Source organism: Hylobates moloch, unplaced genomic scaffold (assembly GCF_009828535.3).
Source record: "Hylobates moloch isolate HMO894 unplaced genomic scaffold, HMol_V3 SCAFFOLD_19, whole genome shotgun sequence".
Classification (NCBI taxonomy): Eukaryota; Metazoa; Chordata; class Mammalia; order Primates; family Hylobatidae; genus Hylobates; species Hylobates moloch.
Genome location: NW_026652294.1, coordinates 23475520 through 23495518, shown reverse-complemented (window position 1 = coordinate 23495518; position 19999 = coordinate 23475520).

The window sequence follows — 19999 nt, the reverse complement described above, 5'->3', positions numbered from 1 at the left end:
AGTAATTTTCTTGTATGTTACCATCAGGCCTATCACACAAGTAAACGCTTTTTTGTTTTATTTTTTGAGACAGAGCCCCTCTCTGTTGCCAGGCTGGAGGGCAGTGGCACAGTCTCTGCTCACTGCAACCTTCTCTTTCTAGGCTTAAGCGATTCCCCTGCCTCAGCCTCCCGAATGGCTGGGATTACAGGCTCCTGCCACCATGCCTGGCTATTTTTTTGTATTTTTAGTAGAGATGGGGATTCGCCATCTTGGCCAGGCTAGTCTCGAACTCCTGACCTCAGGGGAGGTCAGGAGGTTATTCCCCTGCCTCAGCCTCCCAAAGTGCTGGGGTTACAGGTATGAGCCACTGCACCTGGCCAACTTTTTAAAACTCAGTAAGATAAAATGGAATGTAATTGAAATGATCACATTTATTTGGAATTGAACTTTTTCTCATGAGTCAAACCTACTTTTCATATAGGTAGGAAAAAATGCTGACATTTATATAAAAAACAAGCTTTTGTGCTAGACTGTCCAAGGCATTTTAAATTGTGTTACAATATCCACCCAGCCGACCTTAGAGGTAGATCATCTTTCCTTTCCCTGAGAGGTGGTAGAGCTACTGAGGTTCAAGGCTTAGATATAACCCTCTGCTCTTAGCTCCAGAGCCTGTACTGTACTAGGTTTGTTGCCTGCTCGAGGCACAAATCAGTCAGTGGTAAGTGTGGCCCTGGAATCCATATCTTCCTGCTATGCCCCTCTTTTTTTTTTTTTTTTTTTTTTTTTTTTTTTAATTTTAAAGCTATGATGAACCCGAAATCTAGATTCAGGTGAAATACTGGAAAGGGTGGTTTTTGTGACTGCTTATGCTTTTGTGACTCCCTGGGAGTTTCCTAAACTTTTACCTTGCCCATACTTGGTCAGTTTTGCCAGTGTACTTGAGATTTAATCTATGAAAAAATTTCTCTTTTCATACTTAATTCCGTCGGTCTGTCCTGAGCTGCAAACTTTGGTATCAGCTTAAAGAGTAACATAATACATAAAGGGCTGTCTCTTCCTGACTAGTTTACAATGCACTAGAATCATTTTGTGTGGTGACTGCTCTCACTCAGTTTGACTGGGTGGGACTCAAAAGATATATTTACCAAAGACAGTTCTTTCCACAGTATGTCTTAAGCCTTCTTACTCATGGGGACTTTGTGTTCCAGTCACCTTAGTACTCATTCATTCTGTCTGGGGCTTTGTCTCTGCTATCTTCATTTTCTTTTTGTGGAGGTAAAAAAGTAACAAGATAAAGCGAAAGAATAAAACTATTGAAGTAAAACAGTACATGACCGTGATACCTTTGAAATACAGTAAGCCTGGGCAACATAGTGAGACCTGGTCTCTGCGAAATAAAAAAAACCAGATGTGGTGTGGGTGCCTGTAGTCCAGACTATTCAGGAGGCTGAGGTGTGAGGATCATTTGAACCTGAGAGGTTGAGGCTACAGTGAGCCATGTTGTTGACATTGCACTCCAGCCTGGGAGACAGAGCAAGACCCTGTTCAAAAAAAAAAGAAAAAGAATACAGTATACTGAAATCAAGGTATTTATAGTTAGTAGAGCATAATTTGGTCACATTGCACTGGATAGTTTTTGATTATTGGTTAGGCTGTTGAAAGTCCTTTAATACCCTTGATACATGTGGTATGGAAAAGGTTCTCATGGCGACAAACACAATCAGTACTTTCTGCGTAAGAGCAATGTTTGCTTTGTGGGTAATGTGCGTGACCCAGCAGGAAGATGAACTATAACATGAGTTAGCTGGTATATCCGTGGCTTATTATCTGGTGCTTCATAGTGAGGAATTAAGAAAGAAAACTACTAGGGAAAATATCATTATTGCAGTACGCATATGTAAGCTGTTCTGTAGGAAAGAGTAGAAGTTCATTGGAACATTTGATATCAGTCTGATTGGAAGATGGTTTCCACTTTTGAACATCATGTCCCTGAATGTGGATTAAGTTCCATGCGCATGTGTGTGCTAATTTTCATTAACAAGTATTCACAGGCATTCTAAGTATGGGAAATGTGATGGTGGGCAAGAAAGAGCCTACTCTGGAGACAGACTGTAAACAGTAAATAAAAATGTCAGGTGATGATAATAGCGGTGAAGAAAATAAGAAAACAATGTGAAATAACTCAGGGGATATTACTTTAGAGTGGTCACAAAGATAATCCCTGTTCTGAAGCCTTTTCTGCCAGTAGGGCAGTCGAACTTGATCCTGTGGGCTGGATGAAAATGACATTAAACAAAGTAAATAATTTGTTTTAGCCCTGAGCATCTTGAAGTTAATCCAAAGGATGGAAGTGGGCTGGTTGAAGTGTTCCCTCTGTTTATATCTTTTTGCTTTGTGAATAGGGACCTGGCTCAAAAGAGCTTAAGGGAGATCATTAGTGGTACCTTGTAAAGGCTAAGAAAGAGGAGTGCTGCCTGCTTTTTTTAAAAAATCCTGATAAAAAATGTAGAGATGTATTATAATATTGGTGAGTGTTAGACAGTGTAGGAAACATTCTCTGGTTTTGTCTTTTCTCCCTCCTCCCCCCCCCCCGCCCCTGCCCTGCCCCCGCCCCACTTTAGCTTTAGACCTATAGATGTGTTCATGTTTCTGTGTTGGGGATCTTCTGTTTGGGTAGGGGGGTGGGGATGTCAAGGAAAGCAAGGATAGCTCTAAGCAGAGGCTCTGGCAAGGGAGGGAACTGTGCAGATCAGACAGGCTTTGTTAACCATAGCCAGGAGGGTTCATCCTCTCAGTCTTTCCCAGCCAGCTGGCATCCAGCGTGCCTTCTCCCACCCTTTCCATACTCTCTGATTATAGAATTTTAGAGCTGGAAGACACCTAAAAAATTGTCTAGTCTAACCCTTTGGCTTTACAACTCAGGAAGATGCCAAGAGGCTGGTAATTTATCCAAAGTTATGTGGCTTTATACTGACAGAATCAAGGGTAGGACCTATTCTTTACCATCTATGCCCCATACTCTTACCAGCTTAGTTGACAGCGGCTCTTGAGTGGAAAAAGGAAGCTCCTGGGTGTTAATGTACTCGCTTAGGAAAAAGCCTATGTAGCTCCAATCTTAAGATATCAAGGAGAGATGGCACACATCAATCTTGAAAGCAGAGACAAAATTGTACTCTGTTAATTTTCACAAAGATACGTAGTGTTGGCTTCTTAGGCCCCATTGGTTTCTCTCATCCTAGTTATGCCTTGGTCCAAAGTAGGTGACATGGAGAAACTTCCTTTGCCATGATCAGATTTAGTTCATTTAGAGTGAGGCCTTTTAGATGTAGGGTGAAACTCTTGATAGGTGGCTAAAATGGGTTTCTAGAATTGAAAAAGAGTTAAGGTTCCAGCAGCTTACCTCCAGACCTCAGTTTCAGGGAAGCCAGATTTCACTGCTGCATTTAGAAATGCCCTAAGGATGAAGCACTACTTTGAGAGTCTGGAGAATGTTCACTGTGCTTAGCAAGAATAGGGATTCTTGAGAAGTCAAGCAGGGGTACATCTCTGGGCGTTTCCCTGACTTAGTGCTGTGGGAGACCAATTGCCAGAGGCCAGATTTTGTATCCCTTTAGTAGTGATGTGAGAGGATACTATTGCTGAAGAAAGTCCACGTGCTGGAAGGCAGCAGAGCATGTGAAGGAGGATGTGCAACCTCATCCTGGCTCCATCACTTACTATCAGTGACTTTGGGCATTTTGCCTGAGCTGTAGTTTCCTTATCTGTGCAATGGAGATATATCTTCTTTTGGGCTGTTGGGGGAAGGCACTAAAATAGGAAAAGTATATGGTGAAGTGGACTGCCTGCAGGTGGCACTCAGAAATGGTAGCTGTCCATTAAACCATCAGTCTATGTTGTGCTATGTACTAAGACACTGGACTAGAGCAGGGCTGGTCCCTGCCAATTCTGTTGATTTTGTGTCCTCAAATATTGGCCTAGTAGATAGTAGAGAAGGGCAATTAAATAGGGTTATCAAAAGTATTCTCATAAGGGGAATAGAAGGTGCTGTACCAGGTGTATAACCCTGACTTGAGAGGTCACTGGAGGGTTCTCAGAGCAGGACCATGTATTTCCTCATCAGCCTGCTGAGCTCAGTGTCTCTTCCCACCTCTGGTTGTTTGTCCTCTTATGCTTGACCATTGGCATTCTCCAGACCCTATTTTTTCAGTGTCCTTTCTCCCTCGGTGATCTCTGATCTCCCCAGGCTTTTGTTTGTTCATAAGCTGATGATCCCCGTATTGACATCTTCAGCTAGATGTCTTCTAGCGCCTTCAAATCCTGCTCGACACAGTGGCTTGACCATCTCACTGGTATTGTGAGCTTAAGTCCAAAACTGCACACTTATTCCTTGCAAACTCTTTGTCCTGCATTTGTCCCCTACTCTGTAAGTGGCTCTACCGTTTACTCAGTTTCTCAAATCAGATTCCTCCTTTTCTCTCACCACCCTCTACCTCTAAATCTATCATCAAGTTACTGTCAGTGCTATTTCCGTAAGATGATAACTTCTTTCATCTGTACTGCCACTACTCTCTTTACCTCTTACCTGGAACATGATGATGGCTGCCTCATTTCTGCTTGTGTCTGCCTCTATTCTACTTCACCCAGGGCGGCCAAGAGTCGTGTGTGTCTGCTTAAAATCTTTCAATGGTTTTTCATAGCACTTAGATTCCAAGCTCCCCCACATGGTTCACAAGGGCCGGAATAATCTGGCTCCTGCCTGCCTCTCTGACCCTCCTGCTGCTTTTGTTCACGGCCCTCCAGTCACATTCACTTTTTTTTTAGGCCCCAGAAGGTAGCAAGCTCTTTCCCATCTCTGGAACTTTTTTCGAGATGGAGTCTTGCTCTGTCACCCAGGCTGGAGTGCAGTGGCCCGATTTTGGCTCACCGGAACCTCCGCCTCCCGGGTTCAAGTGATTCTCCTGCCTCAGCCTCCCAGCTAGCTGGGGTTACAGGTGCCCGCCACCAGGCCCAGCTAATTTTTGTATTTTTAGTAGAGACAGGTTCCACCATGTTGGCCAGTCTGGTCTCAAACTCCTGACCTCGTGATCTGTCCGCCTCGGCCTCCCAAAGTGCTGGGATTACAGGTGTGAGCCACCATCTGGAACTTTTTTATGTACTGTTTCCTCTGTCCATAGCACTCTGGCAAGCCTAGCCTTTTTCTCATCCTTCAGGATATTTGTTGAATGAATAAGAGGCAGCAAAGGGGATGGGGCAAGGAGGAACGTGTCCTGAGTGCATCTACAAAGGTCTCAGAAAAAAAAAAAGATGTAGAATAAAATATGTTTGAAGAGCTGAAAGACTGAGTTTGGTTGTGGCATAGGTAAGAGTTATTTAAGCAAAACACGTAGGAGTCAGGCAGCTGGAACTTGAATGCACTGCTGATGGGAGTATAAAATGATGCAACCACTTTGGAAAACTGGCAGTTTCTCAAAAAGTTGAACATACATCTGCCCTGTGACCCAGCAGTTTAATTTCTAGGTATTTATCCAAGAGAAATGAAAATGTCCACAAATAAGACTTACATAAGAATATGGGTAGTCAAATAATAACCAAAACTAAACAGTCCAGATGTCCATCAGCGAGACAGTAGATAACAAATTGGCATGTTCATACAATGGAAGACCACAAAAAGGAACAAACTACAGATACATGTAATAAGGATTAATCTCACAAATATTATGCTCAGTGAAAAGCCAAACAAAAATCATACGTAATGGGTGATCCCACTTAGCGGACATTCCAGAATGGGCAGAACTTTAATTTGTGTACTAGATTTCAGATTGGTGTTGCTTCTTGGGTAGAAAGGGGTTGACCAGGAGAAGATGTGAGGGAACTTTTTAGAGTATGGAAATAGTTAGGTCTTGATAGGCATTCATCAAAACTGATTAAGTCATATGCTGTATGTGATTTGACTGTAAAAATCACCTATAACCTGCAGCCAAAAACAACCCAGGAATTGTTCTAGATTCCTTTTCCCCCCTCACTCTCAACATCTAATTGCTCAGCAGGTTCTGTTTGCGTTATATTCAAAACATATCCTGAGTTTGGGCCAGTCGTGGTGGCTCACATCTGTAATCCCGGCACTTTGGGGAGGCTAAGGCAGGTGGATTGCTTGAGTCCAGGAGTTTAAGAAAGGCCTGGGCAACACAGTGAGACCCTGTCTCTAAAATTTTTTTAAAATTAACCAGGCATGGTGATGTTCATCTGTGGTCTCGGCTACTTGGGAGGCTAAGGTGGGCGTATTGCATCAGCCAGCTGTGATTGTGCCACACAAAAACCATATACATATGTGTATCTCTCATGAATTTGTTCCCTCTCGAGAACCATACCCTCTTATCTGAACCGTATTATTAGTTTCCTGTTTTTCCTACCCCCTATTTTTGCCTTCCTCCCAAACCATTTTTTCCACTTACCAGCTAAAGTGATCCCTTAAAAATTCAAACTGGATTATGTCAATTGCCTTCCTAAAATGCTCCAGTGGTCTTTCATTGCTTTCATGGTGGCCAACCTTTGCCTCCTTCTGAAACCGTTTGACCTGGTCTCTTTCTTGCTCCCTAAGCTACAGGTTTGTTCGCCTTCCCTCTTGTTTCTTGAACTCCTCAAGCTCATTTCTACCTTAGGACCTTTACACTTGGCTCCTCCCTGTGTCTGGAACACTCTGCTTCTCAAATCTTTGAGTTGTTTCTGTTTGTCATTCAGGTTCAACTTAAATGTGACCTTCTCTGAGAGGTTTTCTCTGACCCTCCCTGTCTAAAGTAGTGCCCCATTACATCACCCTGCCTTGTTTTGTTCATAGCTTTTATCATAGTCTGAATTTATTCTTTAAAACATTTTTAGATTAATTTATTTTTTAAAAAAAAGAGACAAGGGTCTCACTTTGCCCAGGCTGGTCTTGAACTCCTGGCTTCAAGTCATCCTCCTGGGATTACAGGCATGAGCCTCCATGAACAGCCTGAATTTATCTTGTCCTTTTGTTTATTTTCCTCTTCCTCTCAGGATTAAGCGTGCCTTCTTCACTGCTATATAGGCAGCAGTATTTGATAAACAGTGGGCCAGATGTGTTAAGCGACATTATTGAGGATAGTGGTGGTAGGATGAGAGCTGTTGAAAGTGGACTTGGTGAGGGAGGAGGTGCCAAGGAGAGGCAAAACTTCTTTTGGGAAACTAGGTGATGGCATTGCCATTCATTAAAATAGAAAACAACCGCCGGGCGCGGTGGCTCACGCTTGTAATCCCAGCACTTTGGGAGGCTGAGGCGGGCGGATCACGAGGTCAGGAGATCGAGACCACGGTGAAACCCCGTCTCTACTAAAAAAATACAAAAAATTAGCCGGGCGCGGTGGCGGGCGCCTGTAGTCCCAGCTATTCGGAGGCTGAGGCAGGAGAATGGCATGAACCCGGGAGGCGGAGCTTGCAGTGAGCCGAGATTGCGCCACTGCACTCCAGCCTGGGTGACAGAGCGAGACTCTGTCTCAAAAAAAAAAAAAAAAAATAGAAAACAACCGAGGAAGCAAATATGTTGGAATAGGGTATAAAGTGATGAACTTGGTTTTGAATGTAAGTTAGAGATGCTTGTAAGGCATCATGTGTTTGAGCACAGATCTGCCATTTAGGAGAAGGAACTGGGCTATAGATTAAGACTTGGAGGTTGCATATATATCATAATTCCAGCCTACGAGTACATGAGATTGCCCTTAGGGGTAGATGAATAATGTGAGTATGTAGAGAAGTTGTTTCTTCCTTGTTTGCTAAGTGATGGGCATCTCCTGCTAGTAATAGAGACTTAACTTGGGTCTCAGCCCCCTAAAAGGTTTTGTAGTTTCAGAACCCCCAGGGAGTTACGTTGTTCTTGCTAACAATGGCAAGTGCTCAAGGGCCCAGAACAGAAACTCTGAGAAAAGCGATTAAGGGAGCATGGTGGCTCTTAAAAAGCAGCAGGGCTGCAACCAGACAGGCTGGAGGAAACTCCAGAGAGCATGGAACCAGGGAAGAGTTTTTCGCGTCAGAGGCAGTAGACAAGATTACTGAGAAATGTCAGTTTGGTGGAGAGGGAGGCAGGCTTCTGGGGAGTGGTATCTAAAGCTAGATTGTCATGTATTGATGAGAAAGGTGAAGTGAAGACAGTAAATTGGGAGTCAGACCGTCCTAAAGTTTGGCTGTTAGAGAAAAGTAAAATACAGATGCAGGGAGAATCTGGGATCAAGAGAAAAGAACTCTTTTATGTTTTTTTTTTCTTTTAATATAAATACTTCTTATGGAGTTACATCCTGATACACCCATCCATCCTAAATCTAAGGTATATTTAATACACCTAGACTACTGAAATGCCATAACCTAACCTAGCCTTAGATGTGCTCACAACATCTACATTAGCCTATAATTGGGCAAAATCATCTAACACAAAGCCCATTTTATAATAAAAGTGTTGAATTTATTGAATACTATACTGAAAAAGTGAGAAGCAGAATGGTTGTGTGGGTACTCAAAGTAGGGTTTCTACTGAATGCTTGTCACTTTGGCACCATCCTGAAGTGAAAATCCTAAGTGTATGTGAAACCAGAGCATGCGTAAATCCTGATGAGGAGCCAGCACACAGGATGGTGTTGAAGATGCAGGAGAGTGGAGAGGATGTTGGATTGAGGACATTCCTGGGGAACTCAGAATGCAGTGTGATCCCCTGTGATTGGCGTTGGGTAGTAAGAATATCCTTCTCCCACAGGAGAGCAGAGGTGCGAGCAGAGGTGTGTGGGTGAGAAGCAGGCTGCGCGTGGGGCAGGAATGTAAGGAGTACTCTAGGCAGAGGATCTTCACTAGGCTCTAAGGTCCTAATAGTCAGGGCTGTGTTTTGCTTTTACAGCCCCATCATCTGCATTGTTGCCTGTCAGTGCATTGAGAAAGAATGTACCATTTTGCCTCTGAGCCTCCGCTCTCTAATACTTCTCCCTCCTTCCCATCTCTAGCCATATATTACAGTTAAAATAGAATGTGTCTGTTTCATCACAAATTTGTATATTCTTAGGTGATCACCATGCCTTATTAATCTATGTCTATGTCCTGTTCACATAATTCTATTAAAGTAATGTTGAATTTGGATTTGTTGTAGAAAATTTGCAAAGCTCTTCTAAGAATAACTAAAATCAGTAAAGAATAGGGGAAAAAATCCAGAGAAAATACAAGCAGAAAAACCATAGCAGACAGGGTCAGATGGAATATTAGAGGTTTAGGTGAAGAACCCAGAGAACCGCCTGCCCTGTAAGGAATCCTGGGTGTTTCTCCTGGAGGGTTTTATTTTAATTTTTGAGACAGGGTCTTGCACTGTCACCCAGGCTGGAGTGTGGTGATACGATCATGGCTCACTGCAGCCTTGCTTCCTGGGCTCAAATGATCTTCCTGCCTCGGCCTGCTGAGTATCTGCGACTACAGGCGCATGCCACCACACCCTGCTAATTTTATTTATTTTCTTTTGTAGAGATTGGGGTCTCTCTATGTTGACCAGGCTAATTTTGAACTCCTGGCCTCAAGCAATCTTCCTGCCTAGGCCTTCCAAAGTGCTGGGATTACAGGCATGAGCCACTGTGCCTGGCCCCTGGAGAGTTTTAGAACAATAAAATAGTTACTCCATGGCAGAATTGTAGAGAACATGCCTGCCAGATTCCAGCCAGATGACTCCTATAAATGCAACATACAGTCAGTGTAAGTGAACCTAAACAGATTTACCAGTACCTGTACATCACTAAACAGATGTAAATGAAAAGGTACACTATGCATTGAACTTAATGCTACTTTTTTGGTTTTTTTTTCTAGTAGATGTGAGTTTAAATATAGTAGGAATAGGATTTTCATCTTCTCTTGTTGAAAGTCTTTGTGGAAGTGGATTTAAGTTCTAGCATATTCAATAGGAGAAATTTGAGCTGGAATGAAGGACATCACAGCCTGCATAATTTGTTAAATGTCTCTTTAAAAAAAAAAAAAAAAAACTTCGCTACATTGGCTAGCGCATGTGCTGAAAGTTGGCTTCCCCTAAAGATAAGGGACACAGGCCAAATGAAGCCTATGGGAATGAAACACATCAGAGAAAATAAAAGAAAAAAGAACATTTCTGTTCAGCCAAGTTTGCTAAGTAGTTGCCATGCTAGGCACACACACACAAAAATCAAATGAAACACTTCACTTTTCCTTAGAGTTCAGGGTCTGTGGGAGAGTCCAATATGGAAAATTAACATTTATCAAACCTATGAACGATTGATAAGGCTGTAATAGTGGTGTAGCTGGAGTGTTGGGGAGAACTAGGCAAGAAGCTGTTCCTCCTGATCAAGTATGGGAAGAATATTGGAGAAGCCTGTAGAGGAGGAAGCATTTGGGTAGACCTTGAAGGATGGACCAGAGACACAGAGAGACAGACAGAGAGAGAGAGAGAGAGAAAGAAAGTGGAAGAGTGGGGAAAGAGCATTCCTAAGAGAGGTCTTTTGGGAACCAAGGCTCAAAAGTATGTAGCGTATTATCAGTCAAACCCTGGGCTCTTAGGCTAAGGGCCTAGAGATGACAGAGAGGAGAAGGTCAGAAGGGAGCATGGGCCTAATAGTATGAGAGCAAGGTGGGAATAGCTTTGAACCTGGGGCTAGGGTACTTGAGTCTCATAAATGGAACAAAGTTTTGTGAAGAGAGGTGTGAATACATGGTTGGGGGCGTTGTTCTGACTGAGGAGGGATGGTGGTGGGAAGGAGAGGGGAGGGCCAGAAACAGATGATGAATTGATCATCTTGGCCTCTTACTGTTCAGATTTCTAACGGCCAAAGCCCTAGTCTGCATAAGAAGGATCTAAAATTTAGCAATTGGTTTAAATAAAATGGATTTACAGGAAATTTTGGCATCAACCCATTTTGATTCCAAAACAGGTCAGCAAGGATATTTTATTTACCCAAACCTTTATAATAATAAATAATGTGAATTATTTTTTTCTTTTGAGATGGAGTCTCACTCTGTTGCCAGGCTGGAGTGCAGTGGCGCGATCTCAGCTCACGGCAGTCTCCTCCTCCCGGGTTCAAGTGATTCCCCTGCCTTAGTCTCCCAAGTAGCTGGGACTATAGGCACGCACCACCACGCCCAGCTAATTTTTTTGTATTTTTAGTAGAGACAGGGTTTCGCCATGTTAGTCAGGATGGTCTCGATTTCCTGACCTTGTGATCCGCCTGCCTCAGCCTCCCAAAGTGCTGGGATTACAGGCATGAGCCACCGCGCCCAGCCAACAATGTGAATATTTTTATGTAAACAAAAAATTCCAAGGGCCAGGACTTGTTCTAAACATTTGACAAAAAAGTTAGGAGATAGTGTTATTACCTCTGTTTTTCAAATGAGAAAACTGAATCACAGAGGTTGAGTGACTTGCCCAAGGTCACCCAACTATTAAGTAGCAGAGCCAGGATTGGGAATTGGGAAAAACTCTCACCTCTAATCATGTTTTTCCTCTACCTTTTTTTTTTTTTTTTTTTTTTTTTGAGATGGAGTCTCACTCTGTGGCCCAGGCTGGAGTGCAGTGGTGCCATCTCTTCTCACTGCAAGCTCTGCCTCCCAGGTTCACGCCATTCTCCTGCCTCAGCCTCCCGAGTAGTTGGGACTACAGGTGCCTGCCACCACCCCCGGCTAATTTTTGTATTTTTAGTAGAGAAGGGGTTTCACTGTGTTGGCAAAGATATTCTCGATCTCCTGACCCTGTGATCTCCCCGTCACGGCCTCTCAAAGTGCTGGGACCAGCTCCTTTTGGATTTTTATGGAAGTTTCCTGATGTCCTTATTTCTTCTCCCAGGGTGTAGGGCTGGATGCCCTCTGAGGAGGGTCTTAAGAGCCACGGTCTGAAAGGTGGGAAAGGATTAGAGTCCTGCCTTAGAGCAGGTGAATGGAGGACAGGTGAGAGATTGTTTCCCCAGGCCTTAACATACCCAATATTATAACAAAAGACTGTTACAAGGGCTGGACAAAACCTAGTATATATCATAACACCACAGGCATCCTGGCTGTGGGCTCTGCGCGCTTAACCTGTACCCTGTGTGAATCTGTTTAATTAAATGAGCTGGAATATAACTTGCAGGATAAGTTTGTGGCCATTTGAAGAGGAAGAGTTCAGTTTTGGATTATAGAAACAAAGAAAAAGAAAGTGGAGTGGAGCCGGGAAGTACTATCCTGGGATCTACCTGGGAGAATAGTGTGCTGTGTGAGGGCAAGGACTTGTCTATTGCCCATCATATTCCCAGCATCTAGAACAGTGCTTGATATGTAGCTAATGCTTAGCAGATATTTTTGAGTGAATCAATAAATGAAATAAAGTTTCGCTGCCGGCTCTCAAAGGAATATGCTGTGGAAGCTTCAGTTACTTTTTTTTTTTTTTTTTTTTTTTTAAAGGGAGTTTCGCTCTTATTGCCTAGGCTGGAGTGCAATGGCACGATCTCGGCTCACCGAAACCTCTGCCTCCCGGGTTCAAGCAATTTTCCTGCCTCAGCCTCCCAAGTAGCTGGGATTACAGGCATGCGCCACTACGCCCGGCTAATTTTGTATTTTTAGTAGAGACAGGGTTTCTCCATGTTGGTCAGGCTGGTCTCAAACTCCCGACCTCCAGGTGATCCTCCCGCCTGGCCTCCAAAAGTGCTGGGATTACGGGCATGAGCCACCACGCCCGGCCTCTTCAGTTACTTTTTTCTCTTTGGTTCATGGTTCAAGATCCTTTCTGAATTAATAAATTTATTAGTTGTTTTTACTGAACTTATTTTGTTCAGCTTTTCAAGGAATGCCAGTTCACTCTACTGTTTGCAGGGTTTTTAAAAAATCAACTTGCTTTCAAAATCAAAATATTATATTTTAACATTCCAGCATAAATATTTTTATATAAATAAAACTTTTGTTGATGCTTTTGGTTTTTCATATGCCTATATTTAAGGTGTAAATCTTGAAAATATTACTAAGGAATTGGAATTGACATCTAATTATAGTAGTTGAGATAATATATTTTTCAACAGACCAAGCATTATCTCTACTTTTTTTTAAATATATTTTGATACCGGCCCATCCTGTATCTGTTGAAGAAGCTTTCTTAGTGATTCGTTAGGAAATTCTCTCCCTGGAACCCAGTGACAGTACAACTCAAGTAGCGTCTCTACTAATGTAAAGTCACAACACTGATCATGTAGAACTCATGTATCTGATTTCATTAGCAAATTAGTAGATGGTATAGGTTTCTAAGGAAGAGTGAACTAATGCATTCTTTCTGCTTTAGTTTACATTAAATCATTAGGGAATAGGGAAATAGGAAATTTTTTCTTTTGCCACTTGCAAATGAATAAAGCCTTAGTTTTTGTTTTGTTGTTTTTTTTCCTATGGCCCCCTGTCACTTGAAGGCCTTAGTTTTATAAACCAATATTTTGCTTCTCTTATTGACCCTGATTCGGTTTATTAGCCTTTTATTAAAATATATACTATATACTTTATAATATTTTTGTTAAACATTTGACTCTACTAAATTAAATATTTGAAAAAATCTCACTATAACAGTATTTTTATTCTAGAGTTAAAATGGTTGTATGAAAATAGTTATTTTTGTTGAAATAGTTATATATAGGGATAATTATATACGTTTAAAAATGCCAAGATTGTTACTCTAGTGTTTTAGTTAAAAAAGCTTTTAAAGGCCAGGCACGGTGGCTCACGCCTGTAATTCCAACATTTTGGGAGGCCGAGGTGGGCGGAGCATGCAGATCATGAGGTCAGGAAATTAAAACCGTCCTGGCCAACAAGGTGAAGCACCGTCTCTACTAAAAATACAAAAATTAGCTGGGCGTGGTGGCGCGTGCCTGTAATCCCAGCTACTTGGGAGGCTGAGGCGGGAGAATCGCTTAAACCTGGGAGGCGGAGGTTGCAGTGAGTCGAGATTGTGCCACTGTACTCCAGCCTGGCGACAGAGCTGGACTCAGTCTCCAAAGCTTTTAAAACTGTCTTGTGTTTATTTTAGTCTCCAAAGATTTTGAATTTTTTTCAGTGGTTTAGGCCATAATTCTGAAAGAGACAGTTTTTTTTTTTTTTTTTTGAGATGGACTTTCACTCTGTTGCCCAGGCTGGAGTGCAGTGGTGTGATCTCGGCTCACTGCAGCCTCTGTCTCTTGGGTTCAAGTGATTCTCCTGCCTGAGCCTCCCAAGTAGCTGGGATTATAGGTGCGTGCCACCACACCTGGCTAATTTTTTTGTATTTTTAGTAGAGACAGGGTTTCGCCATGTTGGCCAGGCTGGTCTCAAACTCCTGACCTCAGGTGATCTCCCCACCTCAGCCTCCCGAAGTGCTGGGATTACAGGCATGAGCCACTGTGCCTGGCCTAGAAGACACAGTTCTTGAGGCCATAATCCCAAATACTGAAATCCCAAAATATCAAAATCCAAAAAATATTCTGGAAAAAATAATGTTAAAAAATTATTTAAAAGATTCTTATTTGGGCCTGGTGCAGTAGCTCACCCCTGTAATCCCAGCACGTTGAGAGGCCTAGGTGGGCAGATCACTTGAGCTCAGGAGTTTGAGGCCTGCCTGGCCAACATGGCAAAACCCTGTCTCTACTAAAAATACAAAAATTAGACAGGCATGGTTGCATGTGCCTGTAGTCCCCACTACTCAGGATGCTGAGGCACAATAATCACTTGAACATGGGAGGCGGAGGTTGCAGTGAGCTGAGATCATGTCACTCTGTACTCCAACCTGGGTGACAGAGCGAGATTCTGTCTCAAAAAAAAAAAAAAAAAAAAAAGACTTGTTTGGCCAAGTACAGGGTCTCATACCTGTAATCTCAGTATTTTGAGAAGCCAAGGTGGGCAGATTGCTTGAGCCCAGGAGTTCAAGATCAGCCTGGGCAACGTGGAGAAACCCTGTCTCTACAAAAAAATACAAAAATTAGCAAGCTAGCATGCACCTATAGTCCAGCTACTTGGGAGATTGAGGTGGGAGGATCTCTTGGGTCTGGGACGCGGAGGTTGTAGTGAGCTGTGAAGGTGCTGCCTGGGCAACAGAGCAAGACTTTGTCTTCAGTAAACAACAACAACAAAAAAACCACTTATTTACATTTTTTAAAGGGGATTTATTTGAGGAACAAAAAATGGCAACACTTCATAGGCCACTTAATATAGTTTGGATATGTGTCCCTGCCCAAATCTCATGTTGAATTGTAATCCCCAATATTGGAAGTGGAGGCTGGTAGGAGGTGATTGGATTATGTGGGTGGATTTTTCATGAATGGTTTAGTATCATCCCCTTGATGCTGTCCTTGAGACAGTGAGCGACTTCTCGTGAGATCTGGCTGTTTAAAAGTGTGGCACCTCACTCTCTCTTGCTCCGTCCTCATCATGTGATGTGCCTGTTGCCCCTTTGCCTTCTGGCATGATTGGAAGCTTCCTGAGGTCTTCCTGGAAGCAGATGCCACTGTGCCTCCTGTACAGCCTGCAGAACTGTAAGCCAATTAAATCTCTTTTCTTGTAAGTATTCCTTTATAGCGATGCAGGAACAGCCTAGTACACCACTTTACACAATAAAATAGTAACAAATGTATTTTGCAAGTTTAATCACTCAGTAACCGTAGTTGCATGGGTGTTATGTGACTGTGGTCCTCTGAAATACCATGACGGACAAACTAGGTCTTTTGATGAGGTAGTAAAAACAAGGATGGGTCATCACTGTATGTGCAGTCTCCTGAAGAGCAGAGATACTGTCGAATTTTATCTTTCACAAAAACAGATCTAGAAAAAGGACATCTCATTTGTTGAAGGTTCAACTTTTTTTTTTTTTTTTTTTTTTTTTTTTGAGATGGAGTTTCACCGTTGTTGCCGAGGCTGGAGTGCAATGGCGCGGTCTCAGCTCACTGCAACCTTTGTCTCCTGGGTTCAGGCAATTTTCCTGCTTCAGCCTTCCAAGTAGCTGGGATTACAGGTGCCCCGCCACCATGCCTGGCTAATTTTTGTATTTTTAGTAGAGACAGGATTTCACTGTATTGGCTAGGCTGGTCTCACATTCCTGACCTTGGGTGATCTGCCCGCCTTGGCCTCACAGGTGCTGGGATTACAGATGTGAGCCACTGTGCCCGGCCAGTTTCAACTTTTTTTAAACAGACCGTAGTCTAGCTATGTTGCCCATGCTGGAGTGCAGTGACTATTCACAGGCATGATCATAGTGCACTTCAGCCTCAAACTCCTGGCCTCAAGTGATCCTCCTACCTCAGCCTCCCTAGTAGCCGGGACTACAGGTGCTCCACCACACCTGGCTTCCACATTTTTATGTACACAGCCAGAGCTCACACATGAAGTCAGTGTTGTGATAGTGCACTTCTGTGGAGTTCAGTTTGCAAAAAAAATGCATAGAATTAATTAGAACTCTCTAAAAGTCTCTACACAATTTATACCTCCAGTATTAGAAATGATGTGAAGATAAAATATATAGCATAGCAAATTGGCACTACGTGTGAAGGAGCAGAAATCATACACCATTGAATAATTTGGCAGGGGAGATTTCTTGTATTTTTTGCCTGTATTTTCACTTCTGCGATCTTCAAAACACTTGCTTCAGTTTTATTTGCAAAGTAGTTGTGATCCACAAATTTTATAAGTATATACTGTCTATTTGAAAGTCTGATTATTGCCTGGCCATTGCAATTTCTGCTTTTGCAGCACCAATGATAATTAGCTTTTAAACTTTTATCTTTTGCCATTAAGTAGCCTTGTACACTTAACAGAGCCATTTTGCGAGGGAAGAGTTTCACAGATCTCTTCAACTGTGCTGTAAAGAATAAAGAGAGAAGAAATGATACTCAGCTTTCCCAACACCAAATCTGTATTAGTCAGGGTTCTCTAGGGAGACAGAACCAATAGGATATGTGTATAGATATATGAGGGAATTTATTAGGGGAATTGGCTGATGTAATTAATGGTGGCTGAGAAGTCCCATGACAGATCGTCTGCAGGCTTGAGACCCTGGGATGCCAGTAGCATACCTCAGTCCAAATCCAAAGGCCTCAGAACCAGGGATACTAATGGTGTTATCTCTTGGTCCAAGGTCAAAAAGTCTCAGAACTCAGGGGGCCACTGGTTAAGTCCTGGAGTCCAAAGGCTGGCAAGCCTGGGGTTCTGATGTCCAAGGCAGCAGAAGAAAAGTCTGTCCCAGCTCTCAGCAATTCACCTTCTGTGTACTCTCTGGGCTCCTGGCTGATTGGATGGTACCCACCAACATAGAGGGCTTTCCTTGCCTACTCAGACTCGCACACTAATCTCTGAAAACATCCTCACAGACACACATACAACACAGTGCTTTACCAGGTTTCTAGGTGTTCCTGTCAAGTCGATAGCTAAAATTAAGTCCACAAATCTATCCTTGGCAACTTGGTGTACCCATAGGCATCTCCTTCAACCATACCTAATTTCCAAATAATGACAATAGCAAGGTCATAATTCTACCTAGCATGGTGTGACTATTGTGTAAAACCAAAACTATGCAAATCCCCTGCCCCAAAATTTGGCTTTTGGGATTTCATCATTTGGGATTTTAATCTTTTGGGGTTGTGGTTTTAAACATTAGAGATTTTTAGACTTTAGTCTTCTGAGATTTTAACATTCAGGATTATGGCATTTGGGATTATGATTGGTACTGATTGCAGACAGTTTTTGCTAAATCTAGTGTTTAGATATAGCAGCAAAATAATTTGTATGTTTAATCACTGATCTAGTAAATCAGTAGTTAATATTTACAGATCCCTTACCCAGTACCAGGCACAGTGCACATTTTATATTAATTATTTAATTCTCTCAATAACCCAATAAAGTCAGTATTTTATCTGTAAAATGGGGATAAAGAAACAGACTGAAGAGAGATTCGTTCATTTGGAAGAAGTTCCTTAGCCACCAAGTGATAGAGCCAGGGCTGGCAGGCAGCTCTATGTGACTTCAAAACCTGTTTCTCCCTTTTAGTGTAAAATGTATACTTTGTAAAAATGTACACTATGTGGCTGCTGCTTTCTCCCCACGCTGACAGGCCTTCCCTGCCCACCTGAGCCCAGGCAGCCCCCACATGAGTACGTGCTCTCTCTCTCTCTGCCCCGTTCTCCCTTCACAGCATTTATCTGACAGTCTTGTCTTGTATCTGTTTCCTTCACAAAATGTAAGCATCATGGGATGGAAACTTTGCCTACTCCATCTCTGTCTGCATCCATGTTTCCTAGAGTAGTGCCTGGCACACAGTAGGAGCCAACATATTTGTTGTAAAGGCTGTGAACCCAGAAGGTTATATCAGTCCACAATATTCACTTTTTAAATCGCTTGTGTAGAACAGACTATTAATTTTTTCTTTCTAGTTAGCAATTTTAAGTGAGGAAATTGAAGAGAGGTGTCTTGAAGAGATGCGGAGGAACCAGTCAAGTAGGAGACAGGTCAAGGCTTGTGGAAGTAGAGATTGGCAGTGGTTTGAATGAGCATGGTGCTGGACCTGCCTGAGCTCTTGTAGCTTCGTGAATAGTAACCCTTCTTCCCCAGTCCCTGGTCTAGTGTCTTTGCAACTACTGCCAGAAAATCTGAAAGGTAGCTCTTGTCGTATCCTTTTCATTTGTGTACTGAGTTAAATTTAGACACCTTGCCTTGGTCTTCAGGGTTCCACGGTAGGACCCTGCCCTGCCTCTCCAGCCCCATCTCCTGGTTTCCCCACTTGTATCCTCTGCTGCAGCTCGGTGTCCCCAGAGGTGCCTCTATTTCCAGGTCTGGGTCCGTGTCCTCTTTTCTGTTCTCCATCTTGTTTTTATTTATTTTTTTTGAGATGGAGTCTCGCTCTGTCACCCAGGCTGGAGTGCAGTGGCACCATCTCGGCTCACTGCAAGCTCCGCCTCCCGGGTTCATGCCATTCTCCTGCCTCAGCCTCCTGAGTAGCTGGGATTACAGGCGCCCGCCACCACGCCAAGCAAATTCTTACATTTTTAGTAGAGATGGGGTTTCACCATGTTGACCAGGCTGGTCTCTAACTCCTGACCTTAGGTGATCCACCTGCCTCGGCTTCCCAAAGTGCTGGGATCACAGGCATGAGCCACCACGTGCAGCCTGTTCTCCATCTTTTGAGATACTTATATTTCAAGGCCTTTCTCAAATGTTACTTTTCTCCACGAAATCTAACATTCCCTTAACTGGATGTTTCCTTCATGACGTTTGTAATTTTCTGGTGCACCTTTAATCTTTGCTTTTTGCTTTTTATTATACCTTTCTTTTTTTCCTTTTTTATTTTTTTATTTTTTGAGACGGAGTCTTGCTCTGTCCCCCAGGCTGGAGTGCAGTGGCGCAATCTCAGCTCACTGCAACCCCTGCCTCCCGAATTCAAGCGATTCTCCTGCATCAGCCTCCTGAGTAGCTGGGATTACAGGCACCCGCCACCAAGCCTGGCTAATTTTTGCATTTTTAGTAGAGACAGCATTTCACCATGTTGGCCAGGCTGGTCTCAAACTCCTGATCTCGTGATCTGCCCGCCTCAACCTCCCAAAATGCTGGGATTACAGGCATGAGCCACCGTGCCCGGCCTATTATACCTCCTTCCCCAGTCCTCCCTGAGGGCAAGATTATGGTATTGGTACTTGCCGTATCCTCTACGGTGCATTGAACACATGAACAATCATTTTAGAGGCAGAGAAAAACAAGTAGGAAAAAAAGTCAAACAATGATATTTAGTTTTGGTGTAGGGAAGACTTGTCCTTTTCCGAGGATTAGTTTTGGTGGTCGGGAACCTTTTTGAAGCCGGGAGAAACTATGTAGGTAAAGAATTAAGTATATTGAGGCCAGGCCTGGTGATTCATGCCTGTATTCCAGCACTTTGGGAGGCCAAAGCAGGTGGGTCACTTGAGGTGAGGTAAAGAGTTCAAGACCAGCCTGGCCAACATGGCGAAACCGTGTCTCTACTAAAAATACGAAAGTTAGCTGGGTGTGGTAGCATGCGCCT